General features: G+C 40.1%; 1 long non-coding RNA gene across 1 annotated transcript; it reads right to left on the bottom strand.

Annotated features, from left to right (window-relative positions):
• Positions 1 to 3,286: 3,286 nt before the first annotated feature.
• Positions 3,287 to 9,832, bottom strand: LOC131926186 (uncharacterized). Its single transcript, XR_009383448.1, has 2 exons — positions 9,777 to 9,832; positions 3,287 to 3,541 (listed from the first exon to the last, which is right to left on the bottom strand). It is a non-coding gene; the product is annotated as an uncharacterized LOC131926186 (long non-coding RNA).
• Positions 9,833 to 17,461: the final 7,629 nt, after the last annotated feature.

Below are 17,461 nucleotides of genomic sequence, written 5' to 3'. Positions count from 1 at the left end.
GTTTTTGATCTTACCCATTCTGATGGGTGTAAGATGGTATCTCAGAATCATTTTGATTTGCATTTCCCTGATGATTAAGGATGTTGAGCAATTCCTTAAATATCCTTAGGACATTTGAGCTTCTTCTCTTGAGAATTCTCTGTTTAGCTCTATAGCCTATTTTTTTTAATTGGACTGTTGGGTATTTTGATGTCTAGTTTATTGTGTTCTTTATATATTCTGGATATCAGCCCTCTGTCAGATGTGGGGTTGGGGAAGATCTTTTCCCATTCTGAAGGCTGTCTTTTTGTCTTATTGAGTGTGTCATTTGCCCTAAAAAAGCTTCTCAGTTTCAAGAGGTCACATTTATTAATTGTTTCTCTCAGTGTCTGTGCTACTGATGTTATTTAGGAAGTGATCTCTGGTGCCAATGTGTTCAAGACTACTTCCTACTTTCTCTGCTATCAGATTCACAGTAACTGGATCAATGTTGAATTCTTTGATCCACTAGGACTTAAGTTTTGTGCATGGTGACAGATATGGATCTATTTGCAGTCTTCTACAAGTTGACATCTAGTTATGCCAGCACCATTTGTTGAAGATGCTTCCTTTATCCATGGTACAGTTCTGGCTTCTTTGTCAAAAATCATATGTTCAAAAGTGTGTGGATTAATGTCAGGGTCTTCAGTTCAGTTCCATTGGTCCACATGTCAGTTTTTATGCCAGTACCAAGCTGTTTTTATTACTGTAGCTCTACAGTAGAGCTTGAAGTCAGGGATTGTGATGCCTCCAGAAGTTGCTTTATTGTATAGGATTCTTTTGGTTATCCTAGTTTTTTGTTTTTCCATATAAAATTGAGTATTGTTCTTTCCAGGTCTGTGAAGAATTGTGTTGGGATTTTGATGGGGATTGCATTGAATCTGTAGATTGTTTTTTGTAAGATTGCCATTTTTACTATGTTAATCCTACCTATCCATGAGCATGGGAGATCTTTCCATTTTCTGACATTTTTTTCAGTTTCTGTCTTCAGGGACAAGATAAAAGGATGGTTGATCCCTCATCCCAGCAATTGTCCTGTCCTGAGGGCTGTCCTTGTCTTGACTAATTTTCTTGCTGTGACAACTTTTGTCTTTTATCCTCCATCACTTTTCTTTTATGTTTAAAATGTCTACTGCTTAGTCTAGAGTTGTGGCTCAGTTGGGAGACTGCTACCCTATCATACATAAAGCACTGCATTTGAATTCTCACATGTCATAAACTGGTTTAGCACATTCTTGTAGTCCTATAACAGTCAGAAGATAGAGGCAAGATATCCAGGGTCATCTGCTGCTATATATCAAACTTCAGGTCAACCTGGACTACATGAGACTCTGTCAAAAAAGGGATAAGAAAAGAAAGGAAGGAAGAAAAGAAAAAGAAAAAGGAAAGTCTATTTTTGAGAGTATATTGCCTATTTTTGAAGCTCTTTTTTAAGTATGGGTCTTACTATTTCCTTTCACTGCAAGGTTTGTCACAAATTTCATTTTAAACTCTGAATTTTTCCTGGTTCTTAGTTGTAATATTTCCTATTTTTCATTGCTATTAAAGTAGATATTTGTTTATTACCCTGCAGTTTTTATCCAAGACCCTTCATATTTTCCCCATACATAGTAGCCAATGATAGCCTCATGTCTCTCCCAGGCTTTCAGAATCAAAAGGAACAGATGTAGATCTGGATGTCCTTGATCTCTTAATTTCCTTGCACATCCCCTTCAGCATTGGTTACTGTCTTGTGCAACCAAAGAAATGCCAGACTTTTCCTCATTTCATTTTGAAGTATTGGAAATTGATGCTAGAATCTTGTGCACACTCAGCAAGAACTCTAGGACTCAACTTGGATTATTTTTTAAATGATTCAAATCCCTATGTGCAGGGTTGGCAACCAGCCTGAATTGCTATTTGGAGACAGTGGAAAGTTCACAAGTACAGTCTAGTAATCTAGTACTAGATGGGTCATTTAGGATGTATATTTGAAGAGGACATTAGGAACACGGCCATTCCTTCTCTCTTCTCTTTGTTTCCTATAATACATGGGGTGCATAGATTTTCTCTTCCTTCATCGTGTACTGTCTCAACATAGGTCCAGAAATCAATGGGAGCAAATTCCTATCCATTGAAAATTGTAATACATATGTTACACCATGGTATAATGGTAACTACTTTATTTCTGATCATATAGATTTTCAACATGGACTGTTTAAAATTAGCTTAGCAAGAATTTGGCTTCTTTCCATAATTTGAATTCTCTTTCTTATAAGTTTACAGCACTAGAGTGTTCGAAAGATGACTGATTTAGAAACACATGAGGGTAACATATAACATTTTACGTATTAAATATATAATAATGATGAACTAGAGATAAAAGCACTTGCTGCCAAGCCTGAAAATTTGGTTTGACTACTAAGACCCACATGGTAGAAGTAGAGAATCAGCTTCTGCCAGTTGTCTTATGACCTCCACATAAACACCATGTAATTTTTCTTCCCCAAACACACAAAATAAATAAATAAATTCATAATAAAATATAGTAAATAATATGGTACCATCCCTATTATATCCAGTTGTTTATATAGTACTATACACAATTAATTTCTCTATACATTCAGTTGATGAAGTATATTAATAGCATGACTTATGAAAGATGGAACTTAGGGGTTAATTAACAAATATCTTGTCCTGCTAAATTGTTCATAATTTCAGGACTAAGATATAGAATTCTATCTCATTACTTGATTTTGAAACATGTCACATATTTTCAAATGTTCCAAAATGGTTCAAACAGGCCAGCATCACCGCAGATATTCTGTCATCTGTAACTTACAGTCTCTCAGCCCTGAGATGTTCTGTGATGTTCCCTGAGCCAGAGATGCAGGACTTGTGATGTAGGTGTATACAATGTAGCTGAGCTCCCTACAATCTCTTGATCTTCATATGGTGTCCAATTTTTGTGATTTTTGTTTTTGTTGTTGTTTTTGTGTGATGGTCCCATTTGATGTAAAGAGAAACTTCTTTGGTGAGGGATATTAGCTACATTTATGTGTAGTTCTAAGGATATGACACAGTAAGGCACTATGCTAGCCTAGCAAAGTGACGGTTGTATGGCAAAACGTTCCTTAGCTACACACAATACACATGACTGCTTATCCCAGATAGGGATCCCAGAATAGATCAAAGTATCGATATCACTGTAGTCCACCTTGGCGAACTTTAAGGTTTATTTTGTTTACTTTTAGGAATATGACTGAGGGATTAATTACAAGAGAAGAAATGATTCAAAATCACATTTATCATAGGAGTTCACCTCAGCATGTGAGACACTCACAAAAGCTTAAAATCTGGAGTTCTCTTCACAGCCATAAGACAGCTTAGTGGGTTAGAGAGTATCCTTTCTGAGTGAATCAGCTGGTCTAATCCTCATCTATTCAGTTCTGCTGTTTGTGTTTCTTCCAAGCACCTTGTCTTGTCCCAGGGTCTCCCTGAAGATGGGCTGGTCTGAGAAAGACTCCAAGCTTTACTGTTTACTCTAGAAAAAAAGGGATCTTGTGAATCACATTAGTATCAGGGACTCCCTGAAGTTATATTGAGTCTTTTAGCTTCCTGCTTGTGGTGGTTTGAGTAAAAATCAGCATCATAGGCTCCTAAGGAGTGGAAGTACTGGGAGGAATGGCCTTGTTGGAGGGGTGTAGCCTTGTTAGCAGACGTGTGCCATTGGGGTGGGCTTTGAGGTTTCAGATGATCCAGCCGAACCCTATATATCTCTCCCTTCCTGCTGTCTGTCAATCTGGATGGAGAATTCCTAGATCCATCTCCAGTACCATGTTTATTTACGTGCCTCCATGCTTCCAACCATAATGAGAGTGTACTGAATCACTGAGAATGTAAAGCCAGCCCCAACTAATCTGTTTCCTTTTCACAGTTGCTGTGGGCATGGCTATCTTCACAGCAAGAGAAGCCCAAACTAAGGGACTGCTTGATGAGATTCCCTGCTACATATGAGTTTTCAAGCACAGAGGACACAGCTATACAACATTGGGAGTAGATTCTCTTTCACAATTCATGACCTCAGTAGCCCAGATGTTCTGCAGCACATATCTAATAGTGCTTCCAGGAGAGTTTTAGTGAGTGCATGCCAGATAATATCTGGTCTTGGAGTAAACACTGCTAATATCAATGATCAGAGAGAAGGGGTGGCCTGGCTGTGGCCTCCAGGGACAAAATTGCTATGGTAGTTAAAAGAGAAACTATGTCGGGATGCATTCAGTAACCTTGACTATCCAGTTCCGACAGTGTTATTCATCAACAAGATCTTCTATGAATGACTCCAATGTCCAGATGCTGGAATCCAGAAGGCTGTGGGCTGCAGAACTTTAAGTGGAACTGTTTTTTCACCACTGTATTCTTTCTCTTAACGGACACCAAATCCTTACTGTAAGTACTTCCAGCCACACCAGTGGCCAGGCCTTTTCCCTGAGCCTCCAACTGCCAGGTTCTGCCCACAGAACACTTTAACTGCCCTATTATCTATACCCTGCCCTACCTTACAGAGTAAAAAGCTTCATTTCTGGACTTGAAATCCCACCAATCTTTACCCTAGAATTTTCACCCTGAAAAGTCCCACTCCCGTGCCACATGACAAGAAACTATATTTAACCTTGACTTCTGCTCAGTTCTCTGCTGTTTCTCACCTAGGCAGAGGAAGCCACCCTCCTGGTGTTTTCCTTCCCAATAAATATCTTGAGTGACGTTTGTTGTATGTGTAACTTTGTGGTACTTCTTGGCTCCCAACTGCCCGAATACCTTTACATCTGAAGTATAATGCATTCACTTCATTCTGAAACTTGGGAAAGTCACCTCTAGTACCTGCATTTCCCCTAGGGCGCCTAAGCTTCACTGGACCCTATCCCTAACCTTCAGTCCATCTGCAACAGATTCACCTCCTTGCACATCAATCACTCAGCACCCCACCCAGTAACAGCAATTAATAAATTTCTCCTTTGGTCTGTGTCAACATTTCTCTGAGTTTGAGGAACATGCAGTTGAGTTTCCAGCACCCATTTGGCATTCTTGGATGTGGAGATACCCTAGTCATGGTCTTTGAGGCAAGAGCTAGCCCTCTTTTCCTGACCCCATCCCCCACATTTAGAGCTGCTATCCTGCAGTTTCTTCAGGGCAAACCAGTTATTGTGCCCCTTCCTTTTCTCTTCTTCCACCTTCCCCTCAAACTCCTTGTAACCCTACAGCTCATCTAGGCCTCTGTGGTTTTTCAGACCTCATTCTCAAACCTTTCCTCTGGATGAGTCCCTCCTCCTAGAGCTCAGTTCTTCTCTTTGCCATCTGGCCTCTATGAAAGCCTTCATACCAGGTACTGAATCTTACCAGTTGATGAGCCACTGACCCCCACTGAATGTGGTGATGACATACTGAATGGTCCTTGTTCGGTCCTCTGAGTCCTGGGGATATCCACTACTACAGAATCCAGTTACATTTTCCTTCTCTCTCATCCATGGAAACGTGTCATCAAATATCCTCTCATTCCCTCTTCGGATGCCTTAAAAAAAAAACCGTCCAGCATCTCCTACTGACACCCAACCTGAAGGGCCCTAAGTTTATGTATTTTACAATCAAATTTTGTCTCAATACCCCTTCAATAATCATGCCAAAGGGCTTCCTAATGGCACCTTAGGTCCTAATAATATTTGGGACCTTTACAAATACTGTGAGTGATTGGGGAAATGGAAAGAGTTTCCCCATACCCTATCTCTCCACCCAACACTGTGTAAATGTCCTGTCTTTTAAGGCACTATTGATGGATCTGTTAGTTTACTGAAAATTGGGACCTGGGAACCAGACCTAACAGGAGAGGGAAAAGCAAAGCAGCAAGCCAGCTCCAAGGTTTACACAGTACACATCCTTCACACATATTCTTCACTAGCTGGTACATCTCTCTGCTCCTTCCTGAAGCATCCTCTGTCTACAGACCAGACTCAAAAATTTCTTATCTCTAAGTCTTCTTTACTCATACTTTTTGATTTTGAATTAATCTGAAAACTTTGGCTAAGCTATGAATCTTATCTCAAGATTTGTAAAATTATTGTGCAAATTTTCTGTACCTCAAATTTGTAAGCATATTGGGGTACGACTAAAACCCTGCAAAATCTGTAGCAAAAGGGTTAATTTAAAACTCATAACTCCGGGGTTGATAGTTAAGAATCCATATGTAGGTAATCTCAAAGGAATCATGTGCCTTGCTGCCACCTTAGCTGCTGTCCTCCCATTGGGATGGAGGCAACCATGTGGCTGGCAATCATCTTTACTAAGATTGAAAAGGATGGATTTTGCCATGTGGCCTCACTTTCATCTTGATTAAAATGACCACATGACATGTACCAACAAAGTAAAAAACAAGTCCTTCTAGCAGTGTGGCACAAATCAGATGATTCTCACACTATTTTTAATCACACTAACTAGCCTCCCCTTATCCACCTCAACCCACAGTCCTTTCTCTTCTTCTCCAGCTTCTCTTGGTTCCCTGTCTCCCTTCTCAGTAATAGGCCATCCAAGCAGCCAGGGCTGAGGTAGTCCCAAACCAGAACCCTGAATGGAACCACAATATTCCAGGGAGCATCCTGGCTCAGGATGAATTTGTAACTTGCCTCCTGGCTGGTCTTCACAAGACCACCCTTAGAGGGGTAAATTATGGAAAAATCCAAGAGGTCATTCAGGACAAACATAAAAACACATCTCAGCTCCTAGACTGCCTCACAAAGGCCCTTTCATAATATACCAATCTGATCCCAAGACCCCAGACATAAAACAACTCCTTAGGAAATGTTGCCTCTCCCAGAGGTTTGCTGATATTAGGGCCCAATTTAAACATCTAGAGAGAGGACCCCTGACTCCACAGGCAGATGTCTTAGTGGTGACTTTTAAGATGCACAGTGGGAAAGATGGAAAAGCTCAAAAACAGAAATACTTGATGTTAGTGAAGGGATTTTGACTGGCTGTAGCAACTTCCAGGATCCCTAGACTCCCAAAGCCTGAGAACCTCAGGTTCCCTGTTTCAAATGCACTCAGGAGAGTCACTGAGTCCAGGCCTGTCTGAACCCTTGAACACTATCTAGACCATGTCCAAGGTGTCATCAAGAAGGGAATTGGGTTGTTGACTGCCCCCTTGTCCCTTGTGGCATGGGGATATAAAGCCCAGATGGCCAGCTCACCTCCTAGATCTGGCCATGGATGACTGAGGGGGCTCAGGTTCTCTTGGCCTCACCACTGCCATCTCTGACCATGAGCCTTAGTAGACATCACAGTATCAGGGCAATCTATCTCTCTTTTTTAGGACACTGGGCCACGAATTTAGTCTGGAGGGAGTTTTAGGGACCTGCATTATATTACACTATTGTCAGAGTAGGGTGACAGCAAATCAAAACAATTCTGAGATACCACCTTACACCTCTCAGAATGGCTAAGATCAAAAACACTGAAGACACCTTATGCTGGAGAGGATGTGGAGCTAGGGGAACTCTCCTCCACTGCTGGTGGGAATGCAAGCTTGCACAACCACTTTGGAAATCAATATGGCTCTTTCTTAGAAAATTGGGAATCCATCTCCCCCAAGACCCAGCTATACCACTCTTGGGCATATACCCAAGGAATGCTCAACCACACCACAAGAGCACTTGTTCAGCTATGTTCATATCAGCATTGTTTGTAATAGCCAGAGCATGGAAACAACCTAGATGCCCTTCAACTGAAGAACGAATAAACAAAATGTGGTACATATACACAATGGAATACTACTCAGCAGAGAAAAACAATGACATCATGAGGTTTGCAGACAAATGGATGGATCTAGAAAAAATCATCCTGAGTGAGGTAACCCAGACTCAGAAAGACAAACATGCTATGTACTCACTCATAGGAGGAAACTAGATGTGGAACAAGGATGACTGGACTGCTACTCACATCACCAGGGAGGCTACTTGGAAAACAGGACCCAAGAAAGACACAGGGATTGCCCAATGACAGAGAAATGGAAGAGATCTACATGAACAGACTAGACATGAGTGGGGGTAGTGAAGGGCGAGGGCCGAGGGAGAGCTTGGGGGAGTGGAAGATCCCAGCTGGATCAATAACAGAGAGGAAGAACAAGAAATAGGAGACCATGGCAAATGAAGACCACATGAGAATAGGAAGAAGCAAAGTGCTAGAGAGGCCCACAGAAATCCACAAGGATACCCCCACAACAGACTGCTGGCAATGGTCTAGGTATAGCCCGAACTGACCTACTCTGGTGATGGGATGGCCAAACACCCTAACTGTTGTGCTAGAAACCTCATCCAACTACTGAGGGATCTGGATGCAGAGATCCATGGCTAGACCCCGGGTGGATCTCTGGGAGTCCAATTAGTGAGACTGAGGAGGGTTTATATGAGCGAGAATTGTTGAGACCAAGGTTGGATAAAGCACAGGGACAAATAGCCAATCGAATGGAAACACATGAACTATGAACCGATGGCTGAGGGGTCACCAACTGGATCAGGCCCTCTGAATAGGTGAGACAGTTGATTGGCCTGATCTGTTTGGGAGCCATCCAGGCAGTGGGACCGGGTTCTGTGCTCATTGCATGAGTCGGCTATTTGAAACCTGGGGCCTATGCAGGATCGCTTGGCTCGGCCTCGGAGGAGGGGACTGGACCTACCTGGACTGAATCTACCAGGTTGATCTCAGTCCGTGGGGTAGGCTTTGCCCTGGAGGAGGTGGGAATGGAGGCTGGGCTGGGGGGAAGGTGAGGGGGTAGGAGGGGGGAGAACAAGGGAATCCGTGACTGATATGTAGAACTGAATTGTATTGCAAAATAAAAATAAGAAAAAAAGAATGTACCTCATACTGTTAACCAAACTTTGCAATATAAAAGTCATCTAGGTGGTATCAGATTTAAAAAGACATGAAGCAGTAATGGAAAGAAACTGAGACTTGGCATTGTATGGCAGAACTGAGGTTCTTAAAGGGAGCCCAGGAGAGGCTATTCATAAAAGCTTTAGTAACTTCTGAGAGTCTAAGAAAGTGTATAAAGATCTGAGATTTTTGAAAGCTTAAGAAAGTTCTGAAAGCATAAGAAAGTATTTTAAGACATGTAAATGAACTTTCTGAAGGTATAAAATAGTGATTTAAGTTAATAAAAAATGTTTCAGGTTTTATTTTACCCTCTATCTTATGGTTATATTAAGGTTTCAAAGGTTGGGGAAACCTATACTTAATGGTTCAACCAGACCACCAGTGTGGTGGGTCTGAAGCCTGCTCACCAGCAGGTTGTCAAAAGGAGCTACTTATCCCTGTAACACCTAAATGGACTTCTAAATCAACTGTCTCCTATGCTTGCTTCCTCTATAATCAAACAAGAGATTGCTGTAGACATTGGTCAGATACTTATGGCAGCTGCCCTTATTGTCTTCTAGGAGACAGGATGCATATTCAGAAAAGCATTCTATTTTATGAAAAATGATCAATCTAGTGTATTCGAATTAATGATCCATGGCACCCCAGATGGGAGATGGAGGTCAATGGTAAACTTCACTATTGCATTTATCACAACTGCCCATCAGGTACAATCAAAATACAGAGAGTACACATTCCAGTCTTTAAAACTCTAGATATAGGCACTGTAGAAGCTTCACAATGGTTGTTACATCCTTAGTATCAGGCCTTTTAGATTATATTGATCCCACCTCCCTGTCATACCATCCTCTGTTTCAGACCTTAGTTTCTTCATAACAGCTGCTAAATAATGCTCTGCCTGACTGCTTTGGAGAATATTGGCTGTGTGTTACTCCTGGGTCAAACTCATTATCACCATTTGTGGCCTCACCCATTGTCTTATTACACTCTCTCACCTTATGTCTCAATAATTGCTCTAAGCTAAATATTACTACCATCCTTTGTCTCTCCCATATCTCTCTCTTCAATATCACAGACTGCCTTAACTCCTCAGGGAATTCTTTGTGGGCACACTGAATCCCACAGAATGCAACAATACCTTCACTCTTAGTACCCAGGCCCTATGCCCAAACATTCACAATGCTTGGTTCTCTGATTCACTCAAGTTCATTACTGCCTACCTGATGGGTGGTTTCGGAATTGTGTCCTGGTTTCCTTTTTTCTAAAACTGTGGGGTGGTACCTGCTAAAGAGGTCTTGACAGTTTCCAGCACTGAGTTTATGCCACCATGGCCTGACAGAGGAGCAGTTCAGGTCAAACCTTCTGTAGTTTTACTGGGTATTATTGCTGCCATTAGCACTCAAGAAGCATGACTGACTACTTTCATAGCTATTTACCATTGGTTTTCCTCTTAGTTCATCCAGGATCTCCAACGGGTGGCTCAGAACATCCTGACCCTCTAGGACCAAATAGACTCAATGGCCCCCATATGTGCTACAAAACTGTAGAAGATTAAATTCACTAACAACAGAAAGAGATAGTCTTTGTCTCTTCCTCAGGGATGAATGTTGCTTCCATATCAATCAGTCAGGTATAGTAAAAGACAAAATCTGACAACTCCAGATGGTTCTCTGAAGGCATAAGAAACAGATCAATGCCTCTGGCCAGTGGCTCATAACATCCCAATATGAAACTGTATACTACCCTTACAAATCCCCTTTTACTTCCTTTTCTTAATCCTACTAGTCATGAGCTGTCTTATAAAATTCTTCTCTAGATTTCTTCAACAGCAGTTTCAAACGGTTTCTAGCCAGATGTTCAATCAGTTGGCATTACAGGATTACCAAAAGCCAGAGAGGCTGGTGACCCCTGGGTAGACCCTGATGAAGATCAAGCTCACCCAAAGGCATCGATGCCCTGATTAAGCAGGAAGTAGTCTGATGATCACATCATCCCTTCTTGTGATCTGATTTTTTATTAACAATAAACAAAAAAGGGTATAATATAAGCATCTCAAGCCACGTGAGTAGCCATAACCCTCCCCTGAAGATCTCCACTAGCCAAGTTCCACCCATAGGCCACTCTAACTTCCCTAATAGCTGTACCCTGTCCCCACCATACAGAGTAAAAAGCCCAATCTCTAGATATGAAATTGTACCAATCTTTACCCTGAAAAGCTTCACATGAAAAGTTCCACACCCTCCCCAAGTAACTCCATATAAGCCCTGCCCTCTGCTCAGTGCTCTGCTCTTTCTCACTCAAGCAGAGGCAGCCACCCTCCTGGTTCTTTCTCTCTCAATAATTCTGTGTGAGGTTTGTTTTGTGGTGTGACTTTGTGGTATACCTTGACTCCCAGCTTTCAGGATACATTTCTATCCAGGCTGTAATACTTGCACTAACAATCTTTTGAGGTGTGAGGCACCAAATGAAGGAACTAGTGAAATTGGTATAGGAGGACCTGTGGTTTGTCATCGAGAACTCTGATTCCCTCCTCCTTCTCCTCCTCCTTCTTCTTTTTCTTCCTCCTTCTCTTTCCCCTTCTCCTCCTTCTCTTTCCCCTTTTCCTCCTTTTCTCCTCCTCTTTCTCTTCTTCTTCCTCCTCCTCCTCCTCCTCCTCCTCCTCTTCTTCTTCTTCTCCTCCTCCTCCTCCTCCTCCTCCTCCTCCTCCTCCTTCTTCTTCTTCTTCTTCTTCTTCTTCTTCTTCTTCTCTTCCTCCTTCTCCTCCTCCTTCTTCTCCTTCTCCTTCTCTTCATCTTATGTCCTAATCAACTACTTCTCTGCCTCCACTCAAACTGAGTTCTAAAATGATTCAATGACATTAATGTTCTTCAACATGATTCTAGCCAAGATGCTATTCAACAATCACATCTAAGGTAACCACAGATTTATTAGTCTCTGTTTCACATTAGAAAAAAAGCACTTCACAACCCACAGCCTCAAGGTCCTCCATAATCCATTTCACAATGCACCTTTCTCTAAGTATGGATGCCCATGATGTCATAATGGCATCATTCTGAAATCATATCCTGCCATCTCCATGTCATACAGACACCTTGGAATTTTCTCTGACTACATAAGGTTCAGTAGCTACTAAAATCCAGGAGGAATCACAGATATACTGTGATACACTAAGAAGCTTAAGAGAGACACCATGGTCTCAACACTCTCAAAATTAGCTGGAAGCCCAAATAAAAATGCAATTAAAATTCAGGCACAGCCCTGAGCTCAACTTTTGTAGCCCATGAGACCCTCAATGATTCATGAATTATGTTGAATTATTGTTCACTTTGAGATTATGTTTTAGGAAACCAATTTCACAGCTCCTGACTGACATCATTATTGACCATTTCTAGTAGCACTTTGTGACTTTGACACTGCACAGATTCCTCTGCAGATAATCTCTGGTCCCCATATAGAGGCTGTCAGTTGACTTGTAGAGGAAATGATGATGAATTCCACTTGAAGCGTTGAGATCACAGTCCTAAATCTATATTACAGCATACAGCCACCCAGAATGCACTGCCTGGATAACAAGCCCTCAAAGGCAGGTATTTGGTGTGGGTGGCAGTGTGATATATGTTATTTTGTATTTCTAATATCTTATATAAGTGATTAATGGAAATTATGAAATTTACTTTGTAGTATTCATTCAGATCTGGGTGTTCGGGTAACTGAAGATTTGTAATCTTCAGAGATGAAGTGAAAGAATGTGATCAAGTCTCTCTCTCTCTCTCTCTCTCTCTCTCTCTCTCTCTCTCTCTCTTGCTTGCTGTGATTGTGTGTGAAGTGTGTATGTGTGAAGTCTGATTTTCACAGGTCTACTTAAGCTTTAAAAATGTCCCTCAGTATCTCCACTGGTGCTCTGAACCACTGACTGCAGGGGTTTTATGGCTTTTGTGAAATCTGATATTGTGTCTCTGCTGACTATGAACAAAACCATATCTCTGATTGCAAAAAAAATCATAGACTATTCATGTTTCTGACTGATGTTCAAATTGATTCATAAAGATAAGAATCAAGACAGGCAGAAACACGGGCATGACACAAATGTCAAAAATATGTAATAACTATATAGGACTGTGACATAGATTCTTTGAATTATCCTGGCCACAGAAAAAATACTTGCACTGAGTACTTAGCCTCCATGGCCATCCTATTCATAAAAGAAGTTTTTATTTGATTCAAGTGAGTGCAAGAATCTCTAATCACATAAACAAAACTAGAAGCCTGTGTATCTTAGCATGTAGTAACATATGTCTTTGTTTGTGACTTAGACTATAGTACCATGGGCATGAACACACACACAAAGAGCAGGGAGGGAGGTATTGACAGATGAACAGACTGTGGTGGTAAAGAGAGAGGGAAATGCATGATACATGTCTTTTACAAAATCCATGTCATGTTACCAGCTTGCTCCCTGCACAGGGTCAAAACAGTATTTCCATCACCTTCCTTGTTACAGTCCTCCCTGAAATTGTCCTTATTTATCCAAGAATAAAGACACCATCATCACTCAACCCAGTCAAAAGGATCATAGCTAGGACTTGGATGGAGCCATGAGACCAGAAATAAGCTCTTAGATGGTAGCAGTTACCTGTGCCTGAATGGGAGGGGCTGGCATGTGTTTAGGATTTGCTTTTCTTTTCTTTCCTCTTAAGTTTTAGAAAGAATGTGTGGGTCCAAAGAAGACTGAAAATATATTTCTAAAATATATGTAGCTTTTAAAAGAAAAATAATATCTGTGTATAGGTCAAAGAAGCTTATTCATATCCACATGTTAAGGAAGAAAAAGTTTTATATAAAGACTCAGGCAGTTAATGGTTATTTGGTGGAGAAGGAGGCATAATGAGAAAAAGAATATTGAAGGAGGGATTTTAACATGTCAGTACTGTAGTTAACAGTATACAGACTCTTCTCCAGATAATCTACAGTCCCAACAAAGGCTGCCACTAAACGTCCTGAGGACATGATAATTAATTCTTTCTGAGGATGAGAGATCAGGGATTCCAAAGCTTTATCACAAGCCCTGTTTCACATCTGCATATAGCAACCCAAGTACTCACAGCCTGGACAGCAATCATCAAAGTTGGACATTTGTGGGGTGGCAGTGTAATGTGTTTCTTACTCTGATAATGCTAACATTTTTATATAACCAGTTTATGCTATATTGCAAAGTTTATTTTATGTTTTTACATTCAGGTCTAGGGTTTTTGATCACTGAACACTTGGAATTTTCAGAGTTGACGTTAGGAGCTGTGTTCAAGTCTTTTCAAGTGTGTGCTTAAGATGGTAAAACCACCATGTCCAGCTTCTCCTGATGCTCTGTGGCACCCATAAGTAGATCCACTGTGACAGTTGTGTGGACTTGTGTTCTCTGCTATTGTATGCCAAGTGTACCTCTCAAAGGAAAGCTCCTGTTTTAAAACATGTTTGTGAGCTATGCAAGTCATTGAAAACTGTTCAAGTTGATTAGTTTTGTGAATATAAAAAATACAAGAGTAAGGATGGCTGGAGTCATCATGTTGACCCCAGTACAAAGCAAATGGAATGGCTCATTCTGCAATTTTGTATTCAGAGCCTTGAAGGGATGCTGGCTACTGGGTCCATCTCCTCCTTGACCACCTGGTCATGCTGTTCTGTCTTAGGGAAGATTTCACTTTGTTCAGGTTGGTGCAAAAAAAATCTGAACAAACAAGGGAACATGTAGGTCTGTGATTCTGACTTAGAACATAGTATTATGAATGTAAGCACACATACCAGTTTACACATGCAGGACAGACATCTTTTAGAAAATACCTGTCATATTCCCACCAGGAACACTGCATAGGGTTAGAACAACATCTCTCTTGTCTTTCCTATTATCATGCTGTCTGAAACTTATCCTCATTCATCCCAGACTACAGTGCCATCATCACTCCACCTTACTAATTGTTGACAGCACAGATGAGGGCTGAGAAATAAGGCAGAAGACAGGCTCTTACATTCCAAGTATTTTCAGGATGCCCAAATGCCAGGAGATGGATCTTGTTGTGGCTTCTACTTTCTTTTGTCGTATCCTCTAGTGAGAGTGTGTGGGCTCAAGGGAGTCTACAGGAGTATGTCTAAAATGTATGTTATTTAAAGAAGCAGGATAACATTTATGTAGATAATAAGAAAGCTCATTCATTTCTAGTGGTAATAATGAAATTGGCTAATACAAAGAAATACGTAGTTAATTACTATTGGGAAATAGATGGGGAAAGACAATCCTGGACTTTAGAGTATCAAAGTGGGTTTAACTATGTTGTATTATAATCATATTTTGACAGGACAATATTGCTATTTTTGCTCCACTATGAGTTTGTTGCTTTTAGCACATTCTTAAGTTTTTCAGGGAAAAAAATAAATCAAAGACCCCACTGGGTGAGCAGGTCCTCATATCTGTGAGGTTATAGTCTTGATATTGTTCATCCTCTCTACTCTCCCCAGATGCACATGATCCAAAGAAATCCTGAGCCTTTGACACATTGTACACATCTGCACCTATTATGAGCCAATATAGTTGATATCTACCAGAATATCACTGATTCCATGTTCCTGTTCCAGGAATGGGTTTTAAAGCAAATGTTACAATTCTAAATTCCTCTCCTAGACTAGTTACTTTTGTGTCTGTTCATTTCAGTTTGTCTTGCAGTTCCCCTCCATTGTTTTTTTAGGTAACTCTCTATTTTTTTTTCAATATCATCCTTTAGAGTGGAAAACAGCACATTCCTCATTCTAAACATTTTAAATGAGAACAGAGGAATGTGAATATGCATCTGAACCTATCAACCTGTTCAATGGCTCTTTGTGAATTCCCTGCACGTCTCTTGCATTGTGAGTGACTTTTCCTCTTCAAAGCTGTGTATGATATCTGCATATTTCTGAATTTCCTTAGAGAAGTTTTAACAGCAGCTTGGACATGCACCACATCACTTTTCTTCTAGATACTTTCCATTATGAGGATGAGTATTGACTTCTAGATGTCACTGTCTTGCTTCTTAACATAAGTCCTGGAGAATTCTTCCTTATTGGAAGGTTTGTTTAAAAATTTTATTCTGCATACATTAATTTTTAAACTACTGAGACTTATATGCCTATATTTTTCTCTTCGATGACTATAAATGATTTGCCTACCAATTTGATGTTCAGAACTTTAAAGTATTACCAGTTTATAATATTATATTATTGTATTTTTTCAAGTATCAGTGTGGATTTCTTTTAAACTCATGAACACTTCTGTGTTTTAAAGTTATTTTTGCTTCTTCTTTGCACGAGTCATCCAATTTGTCAAAACAATGATCACTGAACAAAAGGTAGCAAAGAAGCTCACCAGGATCAGAATTCTACATGTGGCTCTGTTCTCTGGGAACAACTAGAGGAGAGGCTGTAGCTATGAGTATGCTAGACTCTCTGCTTGTGTCTGTGAAGTACAAAGACCACCAATATTCTGGCTCAAATAATGGAAATCAAACTCATTATGTCAGGTGAAAAATATAGGAGAGTACATACTGAGGCATATGTAGCTAGCATTGTCTAGTATTACTTTTTACACTGAGATTTTTCCCATTCAATTTATAACTGACTAAAAATGGAAGAAATGAATTCATCAGGAGGTTGTAGATATTTAAAGAGAAAACAAAAGCAAAACAGCAAATATCTTTTCAAGAATACCACAAGACTCCTAATGAATACAGTCCTGAACTTTGAAGTCAAACATTTCATATGATAAAGTGTTAAAATGATCCGAATTTTTATTACAGACATTTTATAGACTCCTTTATCACATGAGCCACACTAGATAAATATATATGTTTGTTTCCCATGACATCCACATTATGGGTGCAAAAATATGTACCTATCATGATAACAATATTCAAGAACTTTAAATAGAGTAGACTACTGAAAGATAATCAGGAAAATGTATTGTTCCATGCATTGCAGACAAAACAAACCCCTGAGATCCAGGTGTCAGTGAGAATGAGCACAAAGGAGCTGAATTCTGGAAAACAAGATGCCTGAAGGACAGAGCTGTTCACTAGCTGCTGAGTGACTTGGTCAAATGTTCTGTTGTTCTCATTATGATTATATGTCAACTTTTGAGACACTAAATACAGGTGTGTTACCACTGGTATATCAGCCATAATCCAATAAATAAGCTTGCATCCATGCACATGCAAGCAATCATAACTAAAATCAGTGAGTTCTTTTTATTATTATATATATATACATATATATATACATATATATACATATATATGAGAAGAATGTATTGGGAAGGGATTCACAGGAAGGGAGACAGGAATAAGATGATGGTGACAGAGGCGAACAAAATCAAATTGCTTTATATACATCTAGGAATATATTATATATATGTGTGTGTTATATACTTATATATGTGTGTAGTATATACATGTACAAAGGAAAATAGAAAAGGTGTATATTAAGTGATGAAGAAGGACTAGATGCAGATAATCAACACTTTGGT

Source organism: Peromyscus eremicus, chromosome 1 (genome assembly GCF_949786415.1).
Source record: "Peromyscus eremicus chromosome 1, PerEre_H2_v1, whole genome shotgun sequence".
NCBI classification, from domain to species: Eukaryota; Metazoa; Chordata; class Mammalia; order Rodentia; family Cricetidae; genus Peromyscus; species Peromyscus eremicus.
The sequence above is the reverse complement of the archived record's forward strand: the minus strand, read 5'-3'. Positions and strand labels throughout refer to the sequence as shown.